This window comes from Ptychodera flava, chromosome 2 (assembly GCF_041260155.1).
Source record: "Ptychodera flava strain L36383 chromosome 2, AS_Pfla_20210202, whole genome shotgun sequence".
NCBI classification, from domain to species: Eukaryota; Metazoa; Hemichordata; class Enteropneusta; family Ptychoderidae; genus Ptychodera; species Ptychodera flava.
In genome coordinates this window covers 7,465,180-7,482,562 of record NC_091929.1, presented here as the reverse complement: position 1 = coordinate 7,482,562, position 17,383 = coordinate 7,465,180, and the positions used below count along the sequence as shown (strand labels likewise).

Genomic DNA, 17,383 nt, shown 5'->3' with positions numbered 1-17,383 from the left:
TGAAATCTTTATCACATGATAGATGTTCTAACAACTACTAAACCGCGATTTGTTATCATAAACAGTAGAGTGGGCTCCCTCTACTGTCTATAGTTGAATTGCGTTAATTTGGGCATCTTTAGAGGGGACGGTGAGAGGGTAATAGAACCAAACTCATGATCTGTGACAATTTTGTTTACTTCACTATTTTACCATGGGTTTGGTTTGTGTTGATCTGGTTGGTTAGCCGTCCCAGGGCCTGGAACAGTAGCTGCAGGCTTGTCAAACACTAACTGGTGTCAACAGATTAGTCAATTAGGAGCTACTTATCTAACCGGTACACTGTGCCAAAAGTGAGAAATCCATTGAGGATTCTTCTGTATATTGTTCTGGATACTTCAAGAATCCACCAGAATACTAAAATATACATTATGTATGCCAGTGGATTCTGGTGGTCAATGGATTCTGTCGGATACCGGACAGAATCCCTTGCTTAATCCATTGCAGGATTCTGCTGGATTCACGTGTTATCCATTATATATGTATTTCAGGATACTACTGGATTCTCTAATTTATAGAGAATCAAGGGACCAGTACTTTTGGCTTGATTGATTACATAATAATGGAAGGGACAGTTGCCGCATATATCCATACTTATTATTCACCAATTTTTACATAATTATCCAACACTGGCTTCGGGGGACCTGGGGTGTGGGGGTGGGTCCTCAAATAACAGTAATGCTTTGTAGCTTTTGACTCATGTATTTCTACTCATACAGGCATCACATACACTATATATATATATATATATATATATATATATATATATATATATATATATATATATATATATATATATATATATATATATGTGTGTGTGTGTGTGTGTGTGTGTGTGTATACGCAATGAGTATTCTTTTTACAAGTGAAGACACCAATGTAATGATGCTTTCTACAGCAAAATAGAGTACAGATTGCATCTGAAAACTATACTGCAATTTAGATACACAAATCCAAGATCACTGTAAATGATTCTTCTTTATTCCAAACGAATGTGTAAATGTTAGTAAAATAAATAAAAATACAGACAAAAAACATTCAGCACAATTTTCCTGAGACACATTCAAAGTTATCTTCAATACTGTAAAAAAAGAATTTCCATAGCCTTGATAACTCTAATATCAATTAATGCAGTCACTTTTAAATATGCCTGAGCCTAACAGGGAGAAATATGGTTCATCAGAACAATTTGATATCTTACCATTATCATCCCTATTGACCTGTATACAAAATTTTGAAGCAATCTGTTGACCTGCTTCAGAGAAATTATTTTAAACAAAAACAGGAAAATAACCCAAAATACAACAAGCAACTAAAAATCAGCTCAATTAAACCCATATGACAATTTTAAATTATAATAGAATTCATTGTTTCACGGCCTGATCTGTGAAAATAAAACACAGTGAATCATGTGTCCCAAACAGCAAAATAGTGAAATTAAATCCTGGTGAAAATTAATGCTCTTTACAGTATGCTGTAAATTTTGGCATACGTTAAAAGATATACATGTGTAGTATTCCTAAGTTTTGTACAGTAAGTTTGTGTCAATTGAGATGTGTCAGCTAATGACTGTGTAATTCACCATATTACAAGATCAACTATGTGTACCTTAAAATATAGGAATAAAAAATCATTTCAAGAGTTTCTTGATTGAATATGAAGCACTCAAGCTATCTACACAGCAAGAAAAGGCAGACACATGCCTGTAACAGAGGATAATCATTACCTGTAACAGGCCCAGAGAAATAACCTTTTTTGCAAGACCAGTAAAAACCTGTCAAATTTTAGGGTTGTGTAAATTCTGATTCATGGTGGTACAGGATTGTATACAGTGCTGTAAATTCTGACTGTATCAAGACCTATAATTGCAGCACTGAACCACCGGTGTGCGTACAGTGGTGTGTCAGCTACAGGGCCTGAAAATTTGGATGGATTTCAGGGTGTAAATTTGTTGTAAAAATTGGCAAATTTTGATGATTGAAGCAGAAAGAAATGTTATTGTTTGAACACTGAAAAATTTCAGACCCTGTTAGAGATCAGTGTTCACAGCACTGTGTACAGGTGCTGTAATTGGTAGAAATACAGCCATGTGTTTACAGTACTTGATACAGACATGTGCATCAGCCCCTGATAGAACTCCTTCTGTATTTGCTGACACAGACCTGTAACACAGTTTGTATCAGGGCCTGTGCAGGAACTGTCTCAGGGGTGAATTTTTTTGTAGTGTATGTTTAATTAACTCTTACTTATCACATACATGTATGTGCACTGTTAAATTGTAGCTTTTGTTCAGTTCATCAAAATCTAAAAAAGTAGGAAAAATTGCTCTGAAAAACACAATATTGCATATCTCAGGACAAACTGATTACTGCTTCAATTATATTATCCTAAGAGACCTGCATTTAAAATTTCAAAGCAATCTGACAAGCAATTTCAGAGAAATTTTTGGACAAGAAATAGAAAAATACCATCAGTAACACGGTGTGGCTCACATTTGTTTCAGCATGTTTAAACACTGTAACTGCACCTTGATAAATTCTTGAGGGCACAAATCCAGATACGTCAAAGTGACAAATTTCAGCAGTACTTCAAAGATGTACTTGTGAAGTATTTGTAAGTTATGCCTTGGTTATACTAAACTTTTCTTGGTGTAACTGACCTGTGCCAGCTAATGACTTTATATTTCACTGAACTTACAACACCAGCTCTGTGTACTACTTTTCAAGTAAAGCAATTAAAATTGAGAACAAATCAGTTGTTGACCAACAGAGGGATGATGGATAATTACTCAGAAAAGCTATGCATCACTGTTCTGTCTCACACAATTGTCACTGAACTGTTTTTATCAGGTGGTCTCTCACTGGCTCTGCCATACTTCCTCTGCAGTATGTAGTGTCTTGAATTAGAGTCATTAAGCATTCGCTGATTGAGTGTGTCTATCCTATCAAAACGTTTAGTTTGTCAGATCGCCAAGAAGGCCTGGAGGCAATTATCCTTCCATCTGGTGGGACCTCCTCATCAGACATCAGGTCTGCAGTTACATCATTCCAGAAACCCTTCTCATCTGCATTGATCACTGCACTTCTCCTCTTTAAAATCTGTAGGTAGAAATGATAAATGATGGTTATTTAAAATAATGCAAAGAGTGAGATAAATGATGGCATAATACTTACAGTCACTGCCATAACTAACAATATGGTACATTTGATATTTTAAGATCAACTCTGGTATCATGACTTATTACTGATTTGAACATATTATGTTGCCTTCCATTCCACCTATGCTTAGGAACAAAGGGAAATTCATGTATCATTTTAACATTGGCATCCTTGTCCAAAGACCTTTGAGCACATCAGAATGGAACTGTCAATTTACATAACCCTCAACTAAAGTAAGTCTTGCTTTGTTAAATTTTATTTGAACCCATTAGTACATTTGTACAATTATTGTGACAAAATTGTTGACTCTGTATATCTAATAGTGCTAACTATGCAAAGACCCCAACCCATACTACAAATATCCCATGATTCTGATTCATTCTGATTTGTACCAACAGAGATTCCCTAGTCAAGCCAGGCATAGCTCACATGTGTAGAGAAAACTGTAGACTACTAAAAATAAAATTTTGAAAAAATGCTTTGAAGGAGACTCATTGTCAATAACCATTTCAAATGATTTTTCAATATCATGCATTATTTAGAGTACATATAACACAATGGGAACTAATTTGGGATAATTGGATGAAGTAATGTCGATTTCATCTACAAATGTAACCTCATCTACTTTTCTTTTTATGTTATGCACTTGTTTTTATGAGTATTTGGTAATATTGCAACATTCAACTATAGGGCACCTAACATATTTGAGAAATTTGAAAAATATGAAAATCCAATTATCCCAAATTAGTTCCAATCGTGTTATATACATTTTATATAATTTTCAAGAAATTATATAGACAGCCATACAGAAAAGTTTGAAGTATAATAGAGATACTTGAAGCATGGACTGGCTGTTGTTGAATACTGTTCAATAACTGTCAGTTCAGCCACTAAGTAAATACTAGTTCAAAACTATATCCTTGTTCCCAGCGGGTGCAACACTGAAGCTGTTTTGACTATGCAAAATGTTTTTATGAAAAAATGTATATTAAGTTACATTTTGTGAAATAAGGCAAGAGTTTTCTTGCACACAGTTGGTTGTTCCAAAAACAGTTTCGTATAATGTTAATAAAAGATAAAACTATGGTTTTTTAGCACATCGTGTAATCTGGAACATGTTATCAGAGCATAAGCTTGTTTCATCTTTCAATATTAAATTTGCAACAAACTCTTGGACATGAGTGTGTCTTGTGATATTGTTTCAAAGTTGTGTTCCCTGGCAAGGTTCATAAAATACACTTCATGGATTCCTTCAACAATATTTTGGCCAGTTAAAAGCTGTTAAAAGTGTTAAAAGCTCATCCTGAGTTTGACTATGCTATTATTGTATGTTATGTTATGTACATTTGTGTTTTGAACTCAATCTAAGAGCCCCTTTAGTTGTTTCAACACTACAGATAAAGTATGGCATAAAACTTCGCCTCAGATCGCCTCTGTATCGTTTCCGACATTGCTGTCGCCTCAGTTTGTTTATTTTCTATATCGTTTCATTACCGCCTCTGTATCAGCCTTGCATTGCTTCCGCATCGTATCAGCCTAAACATCGCCACTGCATCGTATCAAGTCATTTCATGGTCCCAATTGGCCACGGCATATTATTCACTCAAAAATGCCACAGCAAAGTTGCCGCCTTCGGAAATTTCGCCGCCTGGCATTGCCCATGTTTTTGAGAGTAAAGGTATACAAAATGAAAGATCAAATACATGTGTCCAACCCCATATGTCCAACATTATCCATTCATGAAATGTTGCTTCAACACACAAAAATGGGAACAAAGTTGAAACATATTGTGATTATAATGCGCTTCTTTTACGAATTGCTTTTATTTGATATGAAGTTTGTATACCGTTTTATTTGCGAACATTTTTGTAACAAGATAGCACTCTACCAGGGACAGACATTAACGGTTGCAAGTGAAAGTCGCGTTTGGACAACTGCAACTGAAACACCAGTACGGGTTGCCCGATGAGACAAGTGTCAAAAAAGTGACGTGGGACAACTTTTCCACTGACTAGAAACCCAGAAATGTGTGGTACTGTGTGCGGATTACCATTTTAAATGACTGAAATTAGTATTTTTAAGCTTAAATACATGTACGTCCTTGAAAGCGCACAAGAAAAACTGGCCGTACAAAGTAAGGACAATTGCTAAAATAATAACTGCAGTGTATCATATACTAGGTTAACACATATAGTGATGCCGCCATGAATTCTCCTAACGCTTTACACAGTGACCTTTAAACCCGATTGACGTGAATAAATTATGATGTAGAGGAAGTCCGTGACCTTTAGTCACAACACATTGATAACACTCTGATAGCGGGAACTTCCAAGTGTTTCAATAATTGCTACGCAATTCATACTATAGAGTTACACTCCGCAACCAATTATCCATCACAAATAAAATTAATTTTAGGCAAACTATCGCACCATGCGCATACGGTATAAATCTGAGTTGGCCTACATATGTCACGCCGCGCCAATCACTCTAAATCACGTACCCACATCGTCCAAGACGTTCAAATTCATGATTATTAACCGATCATTTACCTTCAACTAGATAAAATCTTGTCTATATTCTCAATTTTCGATGACTTTTGACGAAATGACATCGACTTTTCATGCCCGATATCTCATATCCGATGTCTTTGAGTTCCGTGAATGAGGCGATGCGCTAGTGAAACGATACGGAAACGATACCAAACAACCGAGTGAGCGATGTTGGATTTGGGGTTGGGCGATGCGGAAACGATACGGAAACGATAATGAGGCTAAAAAAGCGAAGCTTTGGGTGATACTTTATCTGTATGTTTCTCTAAAATAATTTGCAGGGTTTACACATTTCATTGTGATCTCAAAATTTGACATTGAATAAGCTGCATAACTATCGATTACATCTGTATCTTCAAGGGAAGGTTAACAAGCGACCTAGCGGCCGATATAGCTCCGCTGTGTTTATGTAGAGAATAACTATTTTTGACACATGTTGGTGAAGAAGGTGGAAATCTTTGATAGCTCATTCAATGGCCAGAAAAAAGAGGCTAAAATATCTGCAAAAATATACAATTGAAGATTTCATCATAATTTGAATTTTTACATCGGATCATTCCAAAGAACACGTCCACTAAAGCTATCTGACGAGTAGTTTTTAGAGAATAAAATTTTCTGACCAAAAATGGCAATGATTGTCCCCTAAAATAAAAATTGCAGATTTCACCATAATTTTAGTATATCACATATTACAATAATCCCTTGGAACCTGTATACCAAATATCAAAGCTATCCACTTGCAGTTTTGAGAAACAAATTTTTTTAACAGAAATAGCAAAAATTGCCCCAAAATATACAAAATTGCAGATTTCATCATAATGTCAAAATATCAAATTTAGTTATTCTGTAGGAACCTGCATATCGAATTTCAAAGCTATCAGACCAGTACTTTTTGAGAAATACATTTTTCGACCAAAAATGGCAAAAATTACCCATAAATAACAAAATTGCAGATTTCATCATAATTTCAATAAATACCATTAAGTTCATCGGTAGGAACCTGTATAACAAATTGCAAAGCTAAGTTACCCTAAGTAAACTGCACATCAAATTTCAAAGCAATCCGACGATCGGTTTCAGAGAAGATGACTTTTTTACCAAAAACAGGAAAAATTGCCCCAAAAATACAATTATGGAAATTTCACCACAATTTGAACAACCTTGACTGGGGTTACCTCCAGGAACCTCTATACCAAGTTTCAAATTAATCTGACTTGAAGTTTCAGAGAAGAAGATTTCTTGACCAAAAACAGGAAAAAATTGCCCCAAAAATACAATTATGCAAATTTCACCACAATTTGAACAAACTTGAGTGAGGTCACTCCTATGAACCTCCATACCAAATTTCAAAGAAATCTGACTTGCGGTTTCAGAGAAGAAGACCATTGTTGACGGACGGACGACGACAGACAATCAGTCTATCGGATAAGCTCCGCGTCTCTGACAGCGGAGCTAAAAAGGCAGATTTTGTCGCTTAAAGCTGTTAGGTGCTCTGCAAATGTATAACCAAATATCAAAGCTGAACTAAGTAAAATTGATTTTACTTGTGTCATGATGGTTCTACCATGTACATGTACTATAATTCACCAACACTGGTGCTTTGGTTACCTTGTCCTTCAAAGTTCACTGGTTTAGACTAAAAAATTATCAGTGCAGACTTTGTAGTACATACCTCTCTTATTCTCCTGTTGTTGGCATGCCTTTTTGTGTAACTCTGTCTTTCCTTGAGACACTACCCTTTCCCTACTTTTTCAGTGCCTAATAAACATCTCCAAGGGGCCTGCAACTTGCAAGGATATAAATAAAAGAGTTAAAAATCTTACTGTGAAAAATCAAAATATCTGAAACACAGATGATGAATCATCATATTTCATGTGACAATAATGACAATGAATAATCATATTAATCTGAATATCAATTGGTATTCACATTTGAATCAGACAATAGCATTCCCATGGCCTACAAAGGCTTGACATCATCGGATTCCCACTGCACTAAGCATGGATGAAAGATTGACTCTTTTTACATCCATGGTTATACAATAATACAAAATGTTCATGTTGAAAATAAGACCATATTTCATTTGATACAGAAATTGCATTAATTTAGAAAGTTAGAAATCATTAATGAAGTGATGCAAAATAAAATGACATACCATGTTTAGGTAAGATCAGAATTATTCTCATGTTTACTTTAAGGCAGATGAGTTGCAACTTTTGACATTATTTTTATGATTTTTATATTTAGATTAAAATCAGTTCATAGCAAATTTCTACAACTCAGAGATGTTTACTCTAGAATAATTATCCACAGAGTTGGACTGCATGAGGAGATTCTTGTAAGACAAATAATAAATGGGTGCCACACCCAAATATGGCTGCCTACATGCAACTACATGATAAACAGCGTAAATGGTGGATGTACACATTTAAATCTTTACAAATACAACATGGTGCAACCCACTGAAAGGAAGGGAAAGGGATTCACTCCACTTAGAGGAAAAATTCTTGTTTTCACCTATTAATTATGGCAAGATTTTGAAAATTGCGGGAAATTTAAAATTAACAAAGATGTGCTCAATTTCTTGTCTATTCTGCCACAACCAAATGCTGTTGAGGCACAGTTAATGACTATATATCGTTCAATTTGTAGATTGCAATGAATATCTGAAGAAATTGAAGGTACTTTGAGGTTGGACAAATTTCACAGTGTTGCAGCTCACGGCCTTTTAAAGCCCCAATAGCAGTATCTTTAAGCATTATTTTATGCGCTAACCCTTTTCCTGCCAAGTCCATATTTCACCATCAGGTCAAGATGGTTAAAATTAATGAAACACAACATATTCCATATGGTGTATTTTAACATAATATTGTACATTTGAAGGCTGTAGAAAACATAAATATTGTAAGCTTGATTTTTTTGGACTAAAGATGCTATAACAGGCCAAGCCAAGCAGGTGAAAAAAAAAACGCCATGTTTGGGCTCAATACCGCGTTTTACTGACTTGGCTGATTGGGAAGTAATAGTCTTAAAGGGAAACCTAAGTCCAGCGACATTGACCGTTTATCCCTTCCAAAATCACCCTTGAATAAAATGCAGCTCAAATTTGCAACATAGTTGCACGCGCCGACGACTACGGAGCGACGAAAAGAGACATTGAAGTAGACGACATTTATGGAAATGAGCTCGGAATCCCATGGGCGCGAAAGGGCTCATGGGAGGAGCGTGCGTGACGTCATCGGCGATACACGAACGTGTGTGACAGCCTACAAAAGCATTGGAGTCTATGACTGCAGGAGTGCAGTTCTGCACGTTACGACTCTTTAATGCTCAGTAGCATAAAAAATAGTTAACTGTTGTTCAGTTGAGTGCAAAAATCACTCAAGGAAGAACAAACGGAGTCAGCTTTTACCGTCTTCCCACAGAACAGCTTTTTCGAAGACAGTGGCTAAAGAAAGTCGGGCGAGTTTAAAAATCTGTAAAAGATACAACATTATATCCCTTATCATGTTCTTCAGGTCGGTAATACATAGTATTATTGAATGTTCTTTTAGCACGACCAAACATTTTCATTACCTGAACTAGTAACGTTACTAGTTCAGGTAATGAAAATGTTTGGTCGTGCTAAAAGAACATTCAATAATACAACGTTATGTTCTAATTCTTTCAGGATGATTGTTTTATAAGGGATTTCGGGATTCTGATACCGATACAAGACGATACTACACAATGCGGTTCGTATCTTGACATGCTGAGTCAGTATCGCCGGTTTTAACCAGATAAATGTTAATATTGGCGATTTCGGGACTCTAAAATCCGAAGACGAAACGACACAAAGCGTCTCTTATCTTGACATGCCGGGTCTGCCACATCTCCGATATATAACCAATAAATATAGGCAATTTCGGGACTATACCTTGTAATATTGATATTACAAGATATTGGAATGACTTTTTGCCTACTGTGTCTCGGCGCGCCGGGTGTGAGAAATCGCCGATATTATATTTACCCGATAAATATCAATTGCGCCAGAACTCCTTGGCTAATATCGATACCAGACGATCTAGATTTACTTGCACTGTGTGGTGTTGGCATGCCGGGTCTACGAAATCACGGATATTTATCCGTTAAATATCGGCGACTTAGGACTTTAACTCTGATACTAGACGATACTTTGTCAAATCGTAGGTAAATATCCGATGTATATCAGAGATTTCACCACCTAACAGATCTGACCACCCGAATACCTCTGTCCGACTCTTAGTTCAAAAATAGCATCCATGGCCGGAAGTCAAGAATACTGTATGTTTTACATTATTAGATTTATTAATGCACGAAATACATTTTTTACATGTAAAGCATTTTTTTTCATTAAATGTCCACACGGGACTTCGTCGAGAGGGCCGATTGGATATCATCGGGACTCGGGAGGCCCTTGCACAAATTAGGGCCTACATTCTTTACATGCATGTAAACATTTTTACTTGGCGATCGGGACTTGAACAGAGGACATATCGGAAATCATCGGGAGTTTGGGCTGGTCTTGTATGAAACATATTCCTTACAACAATAAGGAATTTTAAATAGCGGGCAAATATTCATTATATCGGCGATTTCATCACTTTGTAGATCTGAGTAAGTCCGACTTCCTAAGTTCGACACCAGCTTCGAAAAACAGACGACACTATAGTCTATATAGATTTGTCAAATCGCGAATAAATATTTTCTGATACATATCAGAGATTTCGCAACGGTTACCTCAAAGATCTGGCCAAACTCGACTTACACGGTAACACATACAATCAGTCAATCATTCCGTATCATTCACGAACCAAAAATTTATTTTAAGCGATTGATACAGAAAACTCTGTTTTAGAAACGTAGCGTTGAAGGATCGCAGGGTCACCCCGGAGGGTCACTCAGTCTCTCCAATCCAGTTCGGGGTCTGTACAAGCACAGTGACTCCCTCCGCTGAATCATACACAAAACGCAAGCAACCAAGATATGAATGATGTTTTGAGATGCTTTCTAATTATTACATATCTTGGACAGGTTCAAATTAGTATGGTTTGATTTCAGTCAGGGAAAAGTAATACTCGATGTCAGAAATATCGCTGTCCGAACTCTCCATAGTCGTCTTACGAACGCGCTAAACTGTTCACAGTACTCCTCCAGCTGCAAGCTACAATCGTCTGTATCGCCGATGACGTCACGCACGCTTCTCCCATGAGCCCTTTCGCGCCCATGGAATTCCGGGCTCATTTCCATAAATGTCGTCTACTTCAAGTTCTCTTTTCGTCGTGCCGTAGTCGTCAGCGCGTGCAATTATGTTGCAAATTTGAGCTGCATTTTACTCAAGGGTGATTTTGGAAGGGATAAACTGTCAAAGTCGCTGGACTTAGGTTTCCCTTTAATACTGTCTGGCAGGAAAAGGGTTAACTTTCAAGTTGAAATAAGTTTGTGAGAGTGTATAAGGTGGTGTGTAAGAAGCTGGGTAGAAAGGACTGATGTAGTGTAGAGCTGTGTGCATGTGACATGGCTAATGAATGTAAACAAGACAAAATAGACTGTGCATAATGGCGATAGGCTAGTTGCGACTTGGATTTTTAATGCCAGTAGTTGATGCACCCCTGTTTTAGACAAAGGTGATGGGGCATGCCCTCAAATTGAAGCGTCTGCAATGTCTACCACCCATACAAAGGTTGAACACTACAAGGCAAGCATCCATGTAGGGCCAGCTATGATCGTTTTGAACAGCAATATTTTAGGTCGGACATATCTGATTTTCCAGAGAAACAGCGCTATGTAAAACCCTTAGGTCAGAACCAATGATCATTAATTTCCAAATACATACAAGTTAACAGTATGTTTAAGAGTTGATATATACTTATTTAACCCTTTTCCTGCCAGACAGTAATAACTGTATTCCTTCCCCATCAGCCAAGTCAGTAAAAAGCGGTATTGAGCCAAAACATGACGTATTTTCCACCCACTTGGCTTGGTATGTTATGGCATCTTTTGTCAAAAAAAAATCAACTTTACAGTATTATGTTTTCAACAGCCTTAAAATGTACAGTATTATGTTAAAATACACCATATGGAATACGTTGTGTTTCATTAATTTTAACCATCTTGACCTGGTGGTGAAATATGGACTTGGCAGGAAAAGGGTTAAAGCTCCATAAGCTGTATCTTTTGGCTATTTTTTCAGAACTTTTGTTTTGTGGTTTTCCTACACTTTCTGCATTGAATCTCTAATTCGTAATTTAATGCCAAGTATTTAGCATGTCAACACAACCTAAATGAGTATAATCTACGAAATTACGGTATTGTTGAAAATTGCATTCAAGCCTGGACTAGAATTCATTTGTAAACAATAAACAATGATCACTACACACATACAAGCTGTGTTGACAAAAAGAATACTTGAAATTTCAGCATGACAAACTTTTTAGGATCAGACACAGTAGTTGATATACAGAAGCAGAACACTGAAAAACTTGCAACAAGTTACAGCTTATGTCCCTTTAAATCCCACGTTGACAGAATATAGTAATTTCCACAGAAGATTCAAGGGTTTTACATGTGTGTTGATGTCCCCCGAATTTCTAAAATGGTCCCCTTGGGACAGGAGTAGGGGTTTACAGTGACCCCCTGTTTTGACATCCCAGATTGAACACTGACAGAGGTGAATGTTTTCACCTGTGACGTTGCATGTTCTGTTCCTTAGGAATATTACCAAAATCAAAATGACTGTTAAAATTTGATTTTACTCATCATATGTTTCACAAATGTATGGTTTCCTACTGCAGTAAAAGCCAACATCCTTTAGAGCTGAAGTAAGTTTGTGAAAATACAGTAATTTTGGTGTATGTGCAATTTTGCACAAGGTAAAGATTGTGCTGTGATTAAATATTTGCCCAAACATGCAAACACTGAGGATACTGTGCATACCTGCACTGAAATCTTCACATAAAGTGCACAGAGTAGTCTAATGTATAATGCAGAGCGCTGAATGTTTTCAACTTAGACATTGTATGTTCTATGTCCTTAGTAATATTACCTATTTTGAAAATGGGAATTGCGAGGTGTAAGTCTTCCTAAAAGTTTATTTTCTAGAATCGATTTTCATTCTAACATTACTCAAACCTAGCAGCCGATATAGCTCCGCTGTGTAACTAAGGGATACTGTCGCATACAGTTGTCTAGCATCATTCCTTGCAAGCTCTATTTTGGAGGCCAAAAGAGTACGCGACAGCTTTGAAAAGAAATGAATTTTTATGTATAAAAATGTGAAAGAACCTTGAGGCTCCCACCTCAATATCAAAATGTTTATGTTACAAAATATTTTGGTCTCGACAAGTTTATCCAGCAAAATCGCTGTAGTGAATATCGCCATGCATTCTGGTCATTTTGGATAAAATTAGCATATTTTTAATGCAAATTCACGTACTTGTCACATTTAAGGTGTCAGAGATTCAGAGATTTTTTGTAATTGATATATTTACCAGCAACGCGGCTCGGAGCAAACAGGAGCTGTTTCCAGACCGGTGGGTGGAGGGACGGTGATTCACTTCACATTGTATCTATGAGGAAACCATTAAATCTTATTTTTCAATACAGAACTAGCCACATCTGTGTATTTATAGACGCTTGATTATTGATATTAATGTACTTAAATTAGACTGAGCTGGTTACTAGTGAATCATGAATGTTGGTGCACGAAATTTGGTTTTTCGAATAGTACCGGATGGTGAGAATAGCGTTTGAAAGCAGATGTGAACAACAAATATGCTATTGGACTTTCACCCAAGTGATTACATGTTTCTAAAGGTTTAGGGTATTCTTTGAAAGGTCAAAGGTCAAATAAGAAATTTTACGTCAGTTATTAATAAAACATCAAATAAGACTGTGACACAAAAGACAAATGAAAGTTGGGGGCAATCTTTTTCTTGAAAACACTTTTGAAGGGTGATTATTCTATATTTTCGAAACACCAACACCAGAACCCTAACACCCCCCCCCCCCGTAATTTCTGTACAGTCCCTCGCCACGAAAAGGTTACATTAGCATGAAGTTGCCTGGGAATTAGATGTTCATTGTTTATTGAAATTTTATCAGCAATATCGATGATTTAAACAACACAAACGTTAGACATTTTTGCAAGATAAAGACATTGCTGAACACGTTTATACGAGAAGGAGTAGACGTATGTACGAAAAGACACTTGGGCTGGTTACATATGGCTGGTTAAGAATAAATAAGACAAAGAGGACAAGTTAATACATACCTGTACCTGGTATACTGTACACGACCTCCGTCCAGCTGAAGCAGGACTCAGCAGCGATCGAGGGGTCGACCTTTCGCTTGTGCGAAAAGAGTTGCCCTCTTCCGTCCAAATTGCTAAAATGGGTTGTCGAGTTTCGTCCCGATTGAACGGAGAATAAACTTGCTGCTTGTCGAACCGTTGAGCTTAGAACTGGTAGTAGCTCTAAACGTAACTAAGTTCATGACATCGACACGATTGGACTCTCCAGTTGTACTAGATTAAAACGTACAGCGTAGTCGTCGAGATGGTCCAGGATTTCAAGGTAGACTGTAGACATTCCTAAACACGGGCGGGACATGTCAGTAAACGCTAAAAGATGAACGACTGGAGATTTTGATCATTGTTGGCGGTACGTGTACGCGACGCCACGCCAACACCACACTGGGTCTTCTGATTGACCTTTGACCAATATGGCTTACGGCTCCTTAGGTTTTCAAATATTCACGAAACGAACTGCGAAGAATTTGATGATAACTATCATTTTTTACTCAATCTTGAAGAAAATGTTATTTTTTCGCTCTCGTTAGACAATAATATTGCTAACTTAGCCCCATCTTTGTCTTACACCAGATAAATGTACAAACTCAAGGGCAGCAGGCTAGAGGGTCAAGTTTTGCCGTGCTATCAGACTGCGGCTTGTATCGTATTTACGCAATATCCTCATGCATGAATCATGTCATGAATATTCTGTGTTACGCACACAGACGTGCCAAACCCGTGCACAGAACAGGAACATCGAAAAAAGCTGTTCCGAGGCGATTTTTGAGGGCAGAGGAAATTTTAATTTGCTCAGGCAGGGAACATGTTTTAAGTGGCAGGGGAGCAAATTTTAGTGTTTGTTTTGTAGGGCAGGGCAGATATCGGTTGATTGTCCTGGGGACAGAGCTTGGCGAAAAAACGAGGAGAGAGAAAGCTACTTTTAAAACGGGGACAGGGGAAGTTGAGTCATGGTGTTTCTGGGGATTGGACACAGGGCTAGTACTTATAACTTTTCATGTCTGCAGGGGAAAAGGAATGACAACATTTTGAGGGAATTTTTTTCCAGGGCAGGGGAAATTGGCAAGTTTTTTTTCGCCACAGGGCAGCTTCAAAAATTCACAGTAGGGAGGGGAAACGGGCAAAAATAAGTGGGGAGTGGGTTTGAGTGCGGCAGGGTAGGTCGAAAAAGTTTTAGTGGGAGGGCAAATTATGAATTAATTACCCTCTCGACTGAAAATTAGTCAGTTCACACTATATACCTTATCATTAGTAAGGACCCCTTTAAAAGTGAATTGTTCGTTGGCTGCACCTGGCTGAACCGGATATTTGGCGAGGTCTTTTTCAAAATAGTAAAAAACTAGCAGCAATTAGGCCTAATTAAAACTTTGGGTAAGGCCTGCAATCGTGTGTCAGTCATACTAAGAGGTACCAAAACGACTGAAGACAGTATTTCCTAACCAAAAAACGGGGGTGTCAAAGAAAGTCGATAACTAAATTTTAAAAGTTGAATAAAATATTCATGGTCGTTGCTCACTGTTGATTAATTCGTGGAAAGTATCGTGTCTCCCGACTTTGATTCAACATACCCTCTCTTTCTTTCTTTTTTTTTGTCGATCGATAAAAGTATTTTAATCTTTAATATTCCATCATTTGTAACCGATGTCATATCCAAACCTACTGTATTTAGTTTCTGACGAAAATACAAGGACGTGTCCAATGCGCCAACGTGGTGCAATATCTTTGAGACATTGAAGAAATATTGTAGTTCGGTCGCGCTCAACCAGGTTGCTCCAGAAGTAAGGATGTCACAACAAGGTCTAGGCGAAAAGATAACGAATCAGTTGTATAAAACACGGTTTTTAGTTGGATATCGTATCTGTTTCAATTTCTAAATAAGCTTTGGAATCAGCCTGGTATAATAACTATCAACCTGTAGGCACCCCGCCCCTATGACGGGAAAAGAGAAATATAAGCACTTTTTTATGCAATTCATCATCATCGGGTCACGGTCGCGATTTCACATGCGGAACTGAGCTCGGTGTTCACCACAACTTGATGTGGGATTTGATGGAGCTTGGAGGTACCGGTGTATGAGTTAGGTAGTCAGAATAACAATAAATCACAAAAGATTTATGCATCAAAATGTACAGATTAATGTGACTGAACTATCTTATGATTTGTTTGCTGATTGACGTTTGGGCAAGGCGGCGAAAGTCCAAGGCCAAAAGAAGAAGTACGCAGTCGAATCATATTTTGTAAGAAATAACCACCGGTTTCCATAGGTACTGTGCTCAATCCGGCCCTGACTTATGCTCCCGTCCTGTTTCCAAGAATAAGTTTCTGCGTTGCTAAGCAGTGTCGCTAAACAACCTTGACTCACCCCCGAGCCGATTGTTGATGTCGTTGATGCCCCTGGTGAATGTTAATGAGAGTGTATTGGCAATATTCGAAAACACACGGTACAAAATGTAATGCAGCTCTCCTATAGTAATGTGTCAATTAATCAATTTTCGTCGCAAGTCACATCAATTTTAACAAAGTTGAACTCACAAGAGAGTGTCGTCTGCTGACTGCACATATTTGTCATATAAATGAGCGACATTTGCGATGGCAACCCTAACAAATCGAAACGAGAGCATTTTGCTAAATATTATGATCTTAGTTGTCCGCGGATTATAAGATTATAAAGTTGTTATAAAACGTGCCTGTCTATAGAATTCTTTGGAAGTCTTGATCGCTTACGTCGTACAATGATTCATAATAAACTGGACAAGTAGAATTCGGACGTCCGTCAATTCTAAATCTCTCATGCAGGATTTTTTTACTTAATCAGGCAGTCTGGTATAGACCATCTTGTAAAACGCTCCATCTCTATATACTCGCTAACTCTTTGCAATTGGAATGCTATGCCTGGGAAAACAATACGAAAAGTTCAGACATGTCGCCATACGGTATATTTTCTATACACTTCGGGGGAAGAACAAAATATAAAAAGCTTCATACTTCATAATTGATTTTATTGGTAATATAAACAGATGAAAGTCGATGTACATCAGCTCTCCTCAACTTTATTACATTTGACTGTATTTTGGATAGTGTGCGGTTGTTGGTGTACTCTTTACATGTAGCTACCGAGGGACACATCTGACTGCGTTTCCGCTGTATATCGTAGCCTAAATGTTCTTGTTCTGTACAAGTTTACGAGCATTTTCGTCTCGCCAGTCGTTAATAACCCGTTCCAAACGCCAATCATGTGATTTACCACCCAGCAAACAAACAAAATCTGCCACACATCCAGTTAAAATATTTTTCACTGCCCTTAAAATATC

At 37.4% G+C, this 17,383-nt stretch overlaps 1 protein-coding gene and 1 long non-coding RNA gene across 6 annotated transcripts in view; one reads left to right on the top strand and one right to left on the bottom strand.

Moving 5' to 3' along the window:
- Nucleotides 1–17,383, top strand: part of LOC139152510 (trans-aconitate 2-methyltransferase-like) — a 62,686-nt gene that overhangs the window by 28,293 nt on the left and 17,010 nt on the right. The window lies entirely within an intron of this gene.
- Nucleotides 999–14,486, bottom strand: LOC139152508 (uncharacterized). Of its 4 annotated transcripts, none has more exons than XR_011556642.1 (4): nt 14,037–14,471; nt 13,255–13,332; nt 7,419–7,532; nt 999–3,137 (listed from the first exon to the last, which is right to left on the bottom strand). It is a non-coding gene; the product is annotated as an uncharacterized lncRNA (long non-coding RNA). The 4 variants fall into 4 exon arrangements; XR_011556643.1 differs by having other exon boundaries at nt 7,419–7,526; nt 14,037–14,464; XR_011556640.1 differs by lacking the exon at nt 13,255–13,332 and having other exon boundaries at nt 7,419–7,526; nt 14,037–14,486.